General features: G+C 42.7%; 1 protein-coding gene and 1 pseudogene across 3 annotated transcripts in view; both read right to left on the bottom strand.

The window, feature by feature from the left end:
* Positions 1-13,277, bottom strand: part of RIPOR2 (RHO family interacting cell polarization regulator 2) — a 256,335-nt gene that overhangs the window by 230,024 nt on the left and 13,034 nt on the right. The window lies entirely within an intron of this gene.
* The window catches only part of LOC108533657 (argininosuccinate synthase-like), an 18,990-nt pseudogene continuing 12,659 nt past the window's right edge, over positions 6,947-13,277 (bottom strand).

The following is a 13,277-nucleotide window of genomic DNA, read 5'->3' as shown; positions in this document are numbered from 1 at the left end:
TTTTTTTTTTTTTTTTTTTTTTTTTTTTTTTTTTTTTTTTTTTTTTTTTTGTTTTTTTTTTGTTGTTGTTGTTGTTGTTTGTTTGTTTTAACGGAGTCTCTCTCTGTCACCCAGGCTGGAGTGCAATGGCGTGATCTCGGCTCACTGCAACCTCCCTCCTCCCGGGTTCAAGCCATTCTCCTGCCTCAGCCTCCCGAGTAGCTGGGACTTTAGGCATGTGCCACCACACCCAGCTAATTTTTTTTGTATTTTTAGTAGACATGGGGCGGGGGGCGGTTCACCATGCTGGCCAGGCTGGTCTCGAACTCCTGACCTCAGGTGATCCACCTGCCTCAGGCTCCCAAAGTGCTGGGATTACAGGTGTGAGCCACTGCACCCAGCCCTAAAAATGCAGTTCTAAAAATGAATAAAAAAATAACAATTCATTCCAGTAGTTCCTGAGGCATACGGCATCAACAATAGATCAGAACTATATGGAATAAGCCCACAACATTGAAAACTTTAGGCTGAGTGGAAGCTGGATCCCTGAAGCTAATCTCAGCGATTTAAAGTAGAGAATAAGGATGGAATGCATCCCCTCCATTAGTCTTGAAGTGAAACCACAGGAACTCTATTCATGAGAAGTAAAATTAGCTGTATGTTCACTTTTCATGACATTTGTTACTGCACTTAAGCATTCCACAGCATGACTTAATTGCTGCTGAAATACCTAAGAGGAAAGAGAAGGAAGGAAAATAAAGTGTTTGATCTTTGAATGATAAAATAGTCACGAATCTGGGAACATTAAGTAACTAGAGATGGAGTTAGCGTCACAAGCAACACACGACAAAAGTCTTGTGTCTGATGATAATAAAGTTCCCTCAACTGATTCATCACTTTTTCCCTTTCTATAATTATGAACATTCATCAAAAAAGCTCTGACATTAAAATTTCAAACTCTTGTTACTTCTGCTTTTCTATCTCATAGTTAGAAAAATTTATTATTTCCAATTTTAGTTCTGGATTTCTAAAAAATTCCAGGAATAAAACCTAGGGAGAAAGACCCTCTCATTGTATACATCTTCTTGGGAATTCACGTTCTGGGTGCTTCACTTAGACATGGTAAGTTGAAAACATACGGAAACAAAAGATCTAAAGAAAGTAGCCAGCCTCTCCCAGAGATTGCAAACCAGCATGCAGCCAGCTGGCAGACACTTTGTGGGGAGGTAGGGACTGGATCAGTGTTAAAAGAAATGGCACTGGGTGCGGTGGCTCACGCCTGTAATCCCAGCACTTTGGATCACCTGAGGTCAGCCTGGCCAACATGGTTAAACACCATCTCTATTAAAAATACAAAAATTAACCAGGTAATACCAGTTATGTGGGAGGCTGAGGCATGAAAATCACTTGAACCCAGGAGGCAGAGGTTCCACTGAGCTGAGATTGCGCCACTGCACTCCAGCCTGGGTGACAGACTATGTCTCAAAAGAAAAAAAGAAAAATGGCATAAATGCCTTTAGGTCGAGCAAAAGCTCGGTTGTTTGCCACAGTCCTCCCCATTCTTTACTGTCTTACATCTAGATTGCCTGCTTATTTCTGTTGCCTGCTTATGGGCTTTGAGTTAGCAGTTTATGCACACATTTGCTGATGCTCCCCAGATTTTCTTCCTTTTGGTATGTATTCAAATCAACCCATTTATTTAAGACTTAATTCAGGTATTCCCTTTTCCACAAAGCCCTTCTGGCCCTCTGGTCTCACCTGACCACGCCTATCATCCCTATTCAGTGCCCTTCAGTTTTAGTTCTTACTTGTTCTCTAATTTGTTCAGGAGTAACCAAGTAGTCAACGCCCAGAGGGCCAGGTTGTGATTCACTGTTCTTGTGTTTTAACCCAGGAGAGTGGTAGTTATGGTATGGGAGCTCAGTTAGCTCACAACAGTTTTTCGACAGATGGGAATGCAGGAACCAGCAAAGTGAGGGAATGGACCCCGGCACAGCCCAGTGGGCTTGCATTGGTTTCAAAAGGAAAATGAAAAGTTCTCTAAAGTCTTTACGACTCCTATGATGGAAATATTCTCTTGGAAGCTCAAAACTGATACTTTGGTTCTTAGTAGAATAGTTAAAACACATTTCTGCTTAAAATCTCTAAGTACTGAGGGATGACAACAGGTAGGACAAACATAGAAATACAAGTAATTTCATAATATCACCTAGGGAAGCCGTAGCATTGAGCTTAAGTATTTGGTGACTGTATCAGTTTCCTATGACTACTCTTACCTCCTTGCTTATTTCAAAGTCTGAAGTGTTTCATGTTGGGTTGTAAAACGGCACCACCTGATGGTTACTACCCAGAGTGCCTGAATTGACCTTGCAATTTCAAATGAAATAAATGATCTTGGTTAGCTCAGAAGACTTCTTCCTAATGCTTTACGTGAAAAGAGCAAACTGAAATACGTTCTTCTTGGAAAATCAGAAACATAAAGAAAATGTTTTAAATTTTGACAGAAGCAAACCCACTCATATACAGAATAATCTACCACCAAAACAGAGTTTGCATATGATATTCATTGAATACTATTAGATTTCAAATAGGTAATAAATACGATTTTATTGTCCAGTTTTTCTTTCTCCTTTAAAAGCAGATATTTTTTCTACATAGAACTCTCCTTAACCAATTGTTTGATTATACCTCCCACCCCTTCCAACAAACACAATGTATTTATTTTAAAAATCTATCACTTGCCCTGTAGAATTTTCCGCATTTTGGTTTGCGCTAATTGCTTCCTCCAGTGCTGTCTAACTTGTTTCTATTCCTAGGATTTCCTATAAACTAGTAGTAAGATCTAGATTAGATTAGATTTGATTAAATCCCAGTTCTATTTTTGGCAAGATAATAGGTGACACTATATGATGCTATATTAATCAAATCTTGAAGCACGTGCCTAGTTGTGCTCCTTATTGTGATATTAAGATTGATTTGCGGGTACAGGTAATGTCAGTTGGAATTCTCTATTATAAAGTTCCCCAATAACCTTTCATTGAGAGTGTGGATATCTATTGATGATCATTGTCTCCATCCAACGTTTCATGAGGACTGCAAAATAGTGATGGTATAAGTTTTATTATTACTTATATACCTAGTAGCTGGGATTTTCTCATCATCTATTTAGTTAGCTTGAAATACAGTTCAAACAGGAAAGAAAGAACAAATATGTGATCAATCTCTTTAAAATATATATTTAGAATAACAAATTAGTGTCCTGGCAACCTTCAAAGGTGAGCAGTGATGTTTTGTGTTTCATTAGGAATTCATAGATTTTTATATTTGATGTATTTTAACCCATTGCAAGCATTATTCTTGTTGATGCCCAAATGGTTCCACATTTGACAAATGCATATATTTTGACATAAATACTCTAATATGTGGCATAGTTGTTAGGAAAGCAGGCATACTGTAATGTTCTCAGAATAAATTATTACCACTTTCAAGGAAGGCAATTTAGCAATATGTATTAGGAGCCTTAAAAAATGTATGCCCTTTGATTTATACTCTAGGATCAAACATAAAGCAATCTTTTCTATGAAAATAATCAGGAACATAGCTAATAATTGTATAAAGATATTAATTCTAGTGAAAAGTTAGAAAGAGATGTCAGCCGGGCACGGTGGCTCATGCCTGTAATCCCAGTACTCTGGGAGGCTCTGAGGCGGGCGTATGACGAGATCAGGAGATCAAGACTATCCTGGCTAACACGGTGAAAAACCCCATCTCTACTAAAAATACAAAAAATTAGACGGGCATGGTAGCATGCGCCTGTAGTCCCGGCTACTTGGGAGGCTGAGGCAGGAGAATCACTTGGACCCGGGAGGCAGAGGTTGTAGTGAGCCAAGATCGCACCACTGCATTCCAGCCTGGGCAACAAAGCGAGACTGTGTCTCAAAAAAATAAAAAAAATAAAAAAAAAAAGAGAAAGAAAAAAAAGAAAAAAGAAAAAGATGTCAATAAGTATGATGATATACTATAGCTACCATATTAAAATCCAGTTTTTTAAATAATTGTTATCATGGGGATATTTTTATATTACATTAATTGAAAGAAGACTACCAAAATATGTATATACACCAACTTATATACATAATATGTATATAAACAAAAGACTAGGAAGTCATACTTCAAAATATTAATAGTTATATCTGGATAGTGGGATTACAGGATATTTTTATGTCTCATTTGTATTGTTCTTTACTTTAAAAATTATTTCCAATATTATGTATCACAATATGTCTTATTAAAATCAGCTAGTACTAAAGGTTTTTCTGGACAATGTTAATTTGTTATTGTTGGGATAATAAACCAAGTAAATAGTTTATAGTAAACAAGCAAAATATCTCCTTATGTGTTAGTGAAAATTGTGCAAGAAAAAAAACACTTTTCCCTCAGCCAAAAGATCCTTCTGAGTTAGTTAAAGAATAAAAACACAACTAAGCAGGATTTGAAATAAAACATGCAGGAGCCTTCCTGAAATAGGTTATATTTTTCCTCCTAGAATCTGCTCATTGCAATTAATTAGGCTTCTTCAAGAGTAAATTTTCCCTGTGCTATCCAATAAGTCAATGTGATATCATCCTGATTCTTACTGTGAATGAGAGCATCAACATAGATCAAGATGGATGTATCTGCCATTTGTAATGAGATTCCACAAGGTATCTCCACCCACCAGTTCCTTTCTGATACTGGCAATTTCTGATTTTTGATATCCTAATGTCTAGTTGTCACTTCCAAAAGTCTAACAACCTCTAGTCCAAACCATTTATTAATCCTTAATCTCTGCCTCACCCTCTTACTACCAAACAGGTATTCAATGTCCAAAATTAGATAGTTCCAATGAGATAAAAGAAAATAAAATTCACAAATAATATTGTCAAAACAACTTTTAACATGGTGTTATAAGTCCTATTTCCTGGCAGCTCTTTGGGGACAAGGTTCATGACTAGTTTAATTTTTTTCTTTTCTTTTCTTTTTTTTTTTTTTTTTAGATGGAGTCTCTCTCTGTTGTCCAGGCTGGAGTGCAGTGTCGTGATCTTGGCTCACAGCAACCTCACAGAACCTCCTGGGTTCAAGCGATTCTCCTGCCTCAGCCTCCCAAGTAGTTGGGATTACAGGTGCCCACTACCATGCCTGGCTACTTTTTTTTTGTATTTTTAGTAGAGATGGGATTCCATTATGTTGGCCGGGCTGGTCTCGAATTCCTGACCTCAGGTGATCCACCCGCCTTGGCCTCCCAAAGTACTGGGATTACAGGTGGGAGCCACTGTGTCCAGCTAGTTTAATCTTTGTTTCCTTTGCATATAGGACAGTGCTCATTTCATGAGTATTTATTGATGATAGAAGTGAGATGAGGAGGAGGAAGAAGAAAGGGAGAGGAATGCATTTCTGGACAGGGTGACTACATGAAAAAAGGTATGAGCTTTGAGTGCTAGAGGCAGTGAGGAGACCAGCTCTGTTTAAGAAGAAGGATCATGCAAGGGGACTATAGAAATTAAGGCTGTGGCACCCAAATGCCCATCGATCAATGAGTGGATAAAGAAATTGTGGTATACATACATGATGACTACTACTCAGCTATAGAAAGGAATGACTTAATGGCATTCACAGGGACCTGGGGGAGATTGGAGACTATCATTCTAAGTGAAGTAACTCAGGAATGGAAAACCAAACATTGTATGTTCTCACTCATAAGTGGGAGCTAAGCTATGAAGATGCAAAGGCATAAGAAAGACACAAAGAACTTTGGGGACTCAGAGGGAAAGGGTGGGAAGGGGTTGAGGGATAAAAGACTACAAATTGGGTTCAGTGTATACTCCTCGATTGATGAGTCAAAATCTCACAAATCACCACTAAAGAACTTACTTACGTAACCAAATCCCGCCTGTTCCCAAGAAAACTATAGAATTAAAAAAATTTTAAAAAATTTTTAAAAAAAGGAAATTAAAGTTGTGGCAAACGTGGCAAGACTGTGGAGGGTCCCAACATTTAGCTGAGGAGTTTGTCTATAGTCTGAGTCAGTGAGAGACCAGACTGAAATCTACCCTATTACATGAAACAATCCTAAATTCCTTAATGCTTCAGATCAAGTAATTGGTTTATACCAAGAGAAAGTTGGTGCCAGGGGAAAGATAAATATTAAACTTAAAAAAAAAAAGGTCTGTAACTACGTAGAAATGAACCTATCAATTTGATGGAATTAGATACACTTGTTTTTAGGTATAATTTCATGGAGTAAAATTAACCCTTTTTAGTGCATAGTTCTACAAGTTGTAACAAATGTATACAGTAGTGTAACCACCACCACAATCAAGATACAGAAGAGTTACATCATATGAAAAAAGTTTCCTTATGCTTCAGTAGTCAGCCCTTGGCAACCAATGATTTGCTTTCTGTCCTAATAGTTTTGTCTTTTCCAGACTGTCTTATGAGTGGTATCATACAGTATGTAGCCTTTTGAGTCTGGCTTCTTTCACTTAGGATAATGCATTGAGAATAATCCATGTGATTGCATGCATCAGTTCATTTGTTTTTATTGCTGAGTCATATCTCATTGTATGATATACAGTTTGCTTAATCATTAATTCATAAGGACAAATATTTCTTTTTAACATAACACATATAACTAATGTGGTACCTTCTTTTCTTTTTTTTTTTTTTTTTTTTTTTAGACAGGGCCTTGTTCTGTCACCCAGGCTGGAGTGGGGTGTGTTCACAGCTCACTGCAGCCTCAAACTCCTGGGCTTAAACCATCCTCCCACCTCAGCCTCCTGAGTAGCTAGACTACAGGTGTGTGCCACCACACCCAGCTAAGTTTTTGATTTTTTTGTAGAGATAGAGTCCCACTGTGTTGTCCAGGCTGGACTTGAACTCATGGGCTCAAGCAGTCCTCTCCCCACTACCTCCCAAAGTTTTGGGATTACAGGCATGATGGTGCAACCATGGCTAGCCCAAAATAATATTTATAAGCTTTAGGGATTTATTTACTAATTGACAAAGAAAGGTGACGACAGGAAAAAGAGAAAATGCAAATAGAGTATGCATTAATTTCAGAAATGTGAATGTCACTGCCCAGTAGACTCATTTTCAGAGCAATTTTTTTAATAGTGTATCTTTTAATTGTCATTTTATAGCTACCCACCGCAGCTGCCCCCCACCCTTCCCTCAATGACGATGTTTGCAGGCTTCAGGGGACTAGGGAACAAAGCTGGGGCCTGGTAGCCCCACTACGCTGCCAGCCAGGAAGAAGAAGTCACAATTACAAATTATCACAACAGTTAGCGCCTGTACTTGGGGTATCTGCAAAGTGAGGAGGCCCCAACTCCTCATTGTACAGGGGTCTATTTGGCAGTGACCTTGCTCTGGAGGCAATGATACTCCTTCAGCCTGAGGGAATTGATGTTGATGAACCCGGTGGCATCAATTGGCTCATAATCACCCTGCACGTTCATGCTCACCAGCTCCTCGTTGTAGGGAGACAGTGGGGACTCCCGGCTAAGGATGTACACCTGGCCCTTGAGGACGGATACCTGTGCTTTCCCTTCCACTCTGTCCTAGGACTTGGCGATGCAGTGGCGGACAAATTCACACTCAGGGCTGTGCTGGAAACCGGCAAATTTCAAGCTCAGCAAATTTCAAGCCCAGGCCTTGTTTGATTTTGCGCACCTCCCGCCTGGTCCATGGTGAAGGCCTCGCTGTCTAAATGAGTGTGGTAAAGGATGGTGCCTGCTGGGGTCTCATAGATACCTCGGGACTTCCAGTGAAGCGGTTCTCCATGATGTCAGTACTTCCCACACCGTGCTTGCCCGCGACTTCGTTCAGGTACATGAAGAACTCCAAGGAGGTCTGGTGGGTGGAACCATCCTTGACGTTGGTCACCTTCACGGGCACCTTTTACGCTGGTCCCTTCACAGGGACCCTTTTTAAAATTCGTTCTCGAGGATGTCAGGGGTGTTGAGGGCTTTGGCCGGTTCCTGGGTCTTCGTGTAGAGACCTGGAGGCACTTGGTTCTTGGGGTTCTCCAGGATTCCAGCCTCCTAGCTGATGTGCATGAGGTTCTTGTCCATGCTCCACGGATTCTTGGGAGTGACGGGAATGGGAATCCCGTGTTGCTTTGCGTATTCCATCAGCTCATTACTGCCCTTGAACTGGTTATAGAACTCGGGCATCCTCCAGGGTGCAATGACTTTTATCTGGAGGGGGCCAACGAGTACCAGGTGAGCTCAAATTGGACCTAATCGTTCCCCTTACCCGTGGTGCCGTGGGCACTCTCTCCTGCTGGACGATTTCCACTTGTTTGCTGGCAAAGCAGGACCTGGCGAGAGAGGTGCCCAGGAGGTAGCTGTCCTCACACGGTGTGCTGGACTGGATGGCCGGCCAGATGAACTCCTCCACAAACTCCCTGATGACATCCTCAATGAACACCATTTTGGCCACAAGTTTCAGTGCCGCCTTCCTGGCTTCCTCGAAGTCTTCCTTCTGGCCAGTGTTGGCCAGGTAGGCAATGATGTCATAGCCTTGTTCCTTCATCCACACGAGGATGCAGGAGGTGTCCAGGCCTCCACCATAGGCCAGAACCATGGAGCCTTTGCTGGACCTGGCATCTGGGATTGGAGGCCTAGTTCTCAGCATCTGGAGTCTGTCTTCATAGTGCAGTGAACCACTCGGGCTCAGGCAGCTGTGGCAGGCAACAGAGCAGGAGCAGTCAGATTTTTAAACCATTGTTAAAGGTTTACAGTTCTGTGTCCTCTTGGAAGCAGTGTGGCCCCAGACTGACAACTGACCCTCAAAGAGGAAGAAAAACCCTCACCTTGCCCCCCGACAACACTGCAGCGCTGTTTCTCATAACTTGTAACTGCTGCTTCCCTACTCTGTCCACGGAGCAGGTGAGTATGGGACTTAGCTGAAGCTGATAATCATTTCTAGATTTTGTCAATACTTTGCCTTCAGTTTCCTCTTTATGCCTGTTTTAATCCATTGATATCCTTCTCACCATGGGTTTTCTTTGATGACTTGGAAAGCTATTTTCTCTCTTTCTAGTTATTTATTGAAAATTGAAGTTGCCATCCTTTCAGCTCCACAATATTCTCTGAAGCCAAATTTGTGACTTCAGGTTGTATGTCGATGGGTGAGCAATCAGACGTGTGGGGCCATGCTCAGTTTAACCTTCAAATATTCACACTAAATGGACGGAAAAAGTCAAGAAAAAAGAGAGGCCACAGTTGATATGTAGAGGTCTCTTTATTCATTTAATGGTAACAGGAAGCCCTCTCTGCCTCACGCTCGCTCCCACCCACAGGTCCTGGTGTACATGTGGGTGGCAGGAGTTCTAAGAATTTGATCTAGTCAAGGGGGGAAAAAGGTAATTTAGAAGCTTCTATTTATTTAGCTTTAGGATTCTTCCAGACAAATTCCAATAAGAGCCTGTGGTGTTAAGGTTTCTGCTATTTGGAGATAGTACTTTGGATTTTCATAGAAACTCTCTGTTGAATAACAGTGCTCTGGAAGCCCAGAGCTAGGGGAAGACTGGGTGCATGACAAGGCTTTTTTAGGGTTAGAAGTATATAAGCAACAGAACCTTTAAAAAAAAAAATGACAGGGACAGATAAAGAAGTTTACCCTCGCCCCCTCCCAGCACTATTTGTGCCTTAAAAGAAAGGGAAAACAAAAGTTCTTTTAATTTAAACTGAATTTCTAAGGAGAAAAAAATTTCATTGTTTTTAGAATATAACTGATTAAAACGAAAACTGAATGTTGAACTTGAGAAAACCATACAAATTAAAGAAAATGCACATTAGGTTTAAAAGAAAAACTTCCTGTGATATGATGAATATGCGTATTCAACACGGCTTTGGAAAACATTGTTTTTTCACTTTAAGGAGCAATCTTTCCCTTCACTTAGTCCTCTAGTGAGCAACTGTTCATGAAGAGTGAGAGTGTGGGTTTTCTTAGAGGTCAAGAATCAGAGCTGTAGGAGACACTGAAATATGGGCTTGACCAGAACACTGTGATACATGGATGAGCTTCTTCACGACTCCAAGGGATGATTTGTTTGTGCTTTGATACATGGTATTTCAAAACCAAATTGTACGTGTATTCACCAACAAAAGAAACTGAAGAAATTGCATGAGATTAAAAGTTACAAAGATTGTTGGGTTTTTTGTTTTTGAGTCACAAGCAAGTCATTTTTAAAAGCATTGTGCTCAGCAAGACAGGTTTATAAATGAATGCTACTCACAGATGGAAACTAAAGAATGAACAAAACCACTAAAAGCTACATAAAAGGTTTCTTATTTTTCTGTACTGTATGATTAATTAGAGCCATCGTGTGAAAAAGAGAGGAAAATTGCTTCTCTTCATGGTATTTTGCTATTAGGGAGCTTTTATTAGATATTTATTTAGGTATACATTTTGTCACGTGTATAAATGAGAGTCAAGTTCATTATTTGAGGTCTCACTAACTGGGATTTATGATAAGTCACATAGAGATGGTTTCAAGTTTACCTCTGCTTAGCAAATGAAAAATAAAGGACTGTGAAGGGCGGATTGAAAAGATGAACCTTCTAAAGCATTTTGGAAGCTCAATATGCAAACAACGGAGACACTAACTAGAAATGCTTCATGTTTATCCTTAAAGACAAGAAGCCTGAGAATTTCTAGAAGGCAATACTTTGTTACCCTGAGCAGCTGTACATTTTTCTTTTTCTGTATATTTTAAGAGAAAGGAGTTTTATGTGTACTCATAAATAAATCATTTATATTAATTTCAGAATATGAATCCTGCAATTTCTTTGAATTTGTGAACATTCACTGTCAAAGGGAGATTACGGTGGTCTAAAATTCAAGACCATGCCAACTTTAAAGAAGGTAAACAGGAAAATCCTGGGGCATACAGCACGAATGCCTCTGAAAGGAAGTTGGCAGGAGATAAGAGGCTGAGGTCTGGAGGAAACAAATAATAACTCAAGTGCTCTCCAGTGGAGAGGAGGCTGAGAAGAGGCCACTCTGGCTTGCTCCACAGGCCCTAGACCACTCCCGGGCTGCTCAGGTGTGAGTCTGTTTGCTGATTTGCTGACATCACCGGCCTCAAAACTCCTGACACAGCAAGTGCAAAAGAAACCACTGAGGTAAACGGCACATTCTGGGATCTGCAAGTCTCCTATAAGTAGCTGTTCCAATTTCCAAATGTTAAAACAAAAAAGTAAGCTCATAAAGAACTTGCTGATGCATTCTATTTTTAAAATAATAATAAAAAATAATTTGGGTGATACTGCATAGCTCACAAAATATTTCCACGTGCATTATCTTAATGCAAACGACAATCGCGTAGGGGTGGATTCAATTCACCTACTTTTGCTTACAAGACGGCCCAAGCACCGAGAAGCGAAGAAAAGCACTTAGCACACAGGACTGCAGAGCCACCCAGCCCTCTGCGGGTTCCCAGGGGGAGGCGCTCGAAGATGAAGTACAAACCCATCCCCAGGCTCCGAAAGAAAAGTCTACAAGCTGACCTCTGTGGGAGGGTCAGGGCCCAGGGTCTAAATATAGACATGCTGTGCAGCTGTTTCTGTTTCTTGCACGCACAGCAGAGAAGGAAAAGCGTTTGGGGTTCACTTCTGCCAGGAAATAAATACATAACCGGCCTCGTGGTGGCCATGCTGTAGCTGGCACACTCTGAGCAGGCACCTTGGGGGATGACAGGGGCATCCTCCGCTAAGCGTGGTAACAGCCTTGGGCGGGAACATTCGGGAACACCCCAAATGCTGGGGAGAAAGAGGGCCCCCCTCCCTGGGTATGAGTCACCAAATCCTTGAGCGACTTAGGTGCTCCTGTCCCACCCTCTTCTCCACCTCAGCCCAGCCTCTCAAATACCGTGATCCGCAGACACCCCCAGGTTGGGAAACCGACTGAACAAGAGGGAAGAGGCAAGTTCCGTGGACAGGAATCCCTGGAGACACACCCAGCAGCCGAGGAGGGCAGAGGTGCTCCAGTCGGGCCGCTGAGCCATCCTTCTTGGCTGGGTTCTGAAAAGAAAGGGTAGTGGGCACCGTCCGCTGGAAGTGGGCTGGGTGCCTACGACCCCCACCAGCTCTAAGTCCAAGGGTTCTGCGTGTTCAGATTTCTTTCTGAGTGGCCCCTACCACCCTCGTCCTGCATAAAAAAGAATGCAGGGACTCAAGGTAGGCATTCTGTAGAGATTTGAATATTCGGTAATACCTGGACATTCAGCACAGCACAGGAAGATGCAGTTTCCAATAGATTTCCAAATATCTCCTTAGCTGCCCTCAGACGTCGCCAGCCCTTGTTCTGCCTCTAGCAGACTCCCAGAGCTGTGTGCATTTCAACCGGGCCCATGTTTTGAGATTTGGGGAGAGACTGTAGGGTGCACTTTCTGGTTAGACAGCGTGGCCACTGGAAGAACCATAAAATTAGAAGTTGATTGATTTGAGCTTGAGTCCTAGTTCCAGCAGTGAAAACCCAGTCTGGACTTGTACACAAGTGTCTGAATGTTGGTTCTGTTCTGCCACACTGTGGCCTGTGATTTTTAATAAGTCCTTTAACTTCTCTGAGCCTCAACTTCCTCACTTGCAAAATGGATACAATTACCAACCTTATAGAGTTGGACTGAGGATTGAGATAATGCCCAATAGGGGAGCTGGCACAATGCCTGATAACTGAGAGGTGACAATGTGCTAGCAGCCCTCACTCTCAGTGCCTCCTCGGCCTCTGCCCTCGGCGTCCACTCTGGCAGCACTTGAGCCCTTCAGCCCGCCATGGCACCGTGGGAGCCCCTCTCTAGGATGGCTGAGACGGGAGCCTCCTCCCTCTGCTTGCGGGGAGGTGTGGAGGGAGAGGCGCGGGTGGGAACCGCGGCTGCGCTCGCCGGACGGTATGAGTTCCGGTGGGCGCTGGCGCGAGCTCCGCGGGCCCCACACACTGAGCGGCCAGCCGGCACCGCCGGCCCAGGGCAGTGTGGGGCTTAGCACTGGGGCCAGCAGTTGCGGAGGTTGCGCCGGGTCCCCCAGCAGTGCCAGCTCGCCGGTTTCGCACTCAAATTCTGGCTGGGTCTTAGCTGCCTCCAGGTGGGGCAGGGCTCGGGACCTACAGCCCGCCATGTCTGAGCTCCTCCCCCTGCGGTGGGCTCCCGCGCGGCCTCAGCCTCCCCTAGGGGCGCCTGCCCCTGCTCCGTGGCGCCCAGTCCCATGGACAGTCCAAGGGCTGAGGAGTGCAGGCGTGGCTCAGGACTGGCGGGC

This window comes from Rhinopithecus bieti, unplaced genomic scaffold (assembly GCF_001698545.2).
Source record: "Rhinopithecus bieti isolate Rb0 unplaced genomic scaffold, ASM169854v2 scaffold_11110, whole genome shotgun sequence".
Classification (NCBI taxonomy): domain Eukaryota; kingdom Metazoa; phylum Chordata; class Mammalia; order Primates; family Cercopithecidae; genus Rhinopithecus; species Rhinopithecus bieti.
The sequence above is the reverse complement of the archived record's forward strand: the minus strand, read 5'-3'. Positions and strand labels throughout refer to the sequence as shown.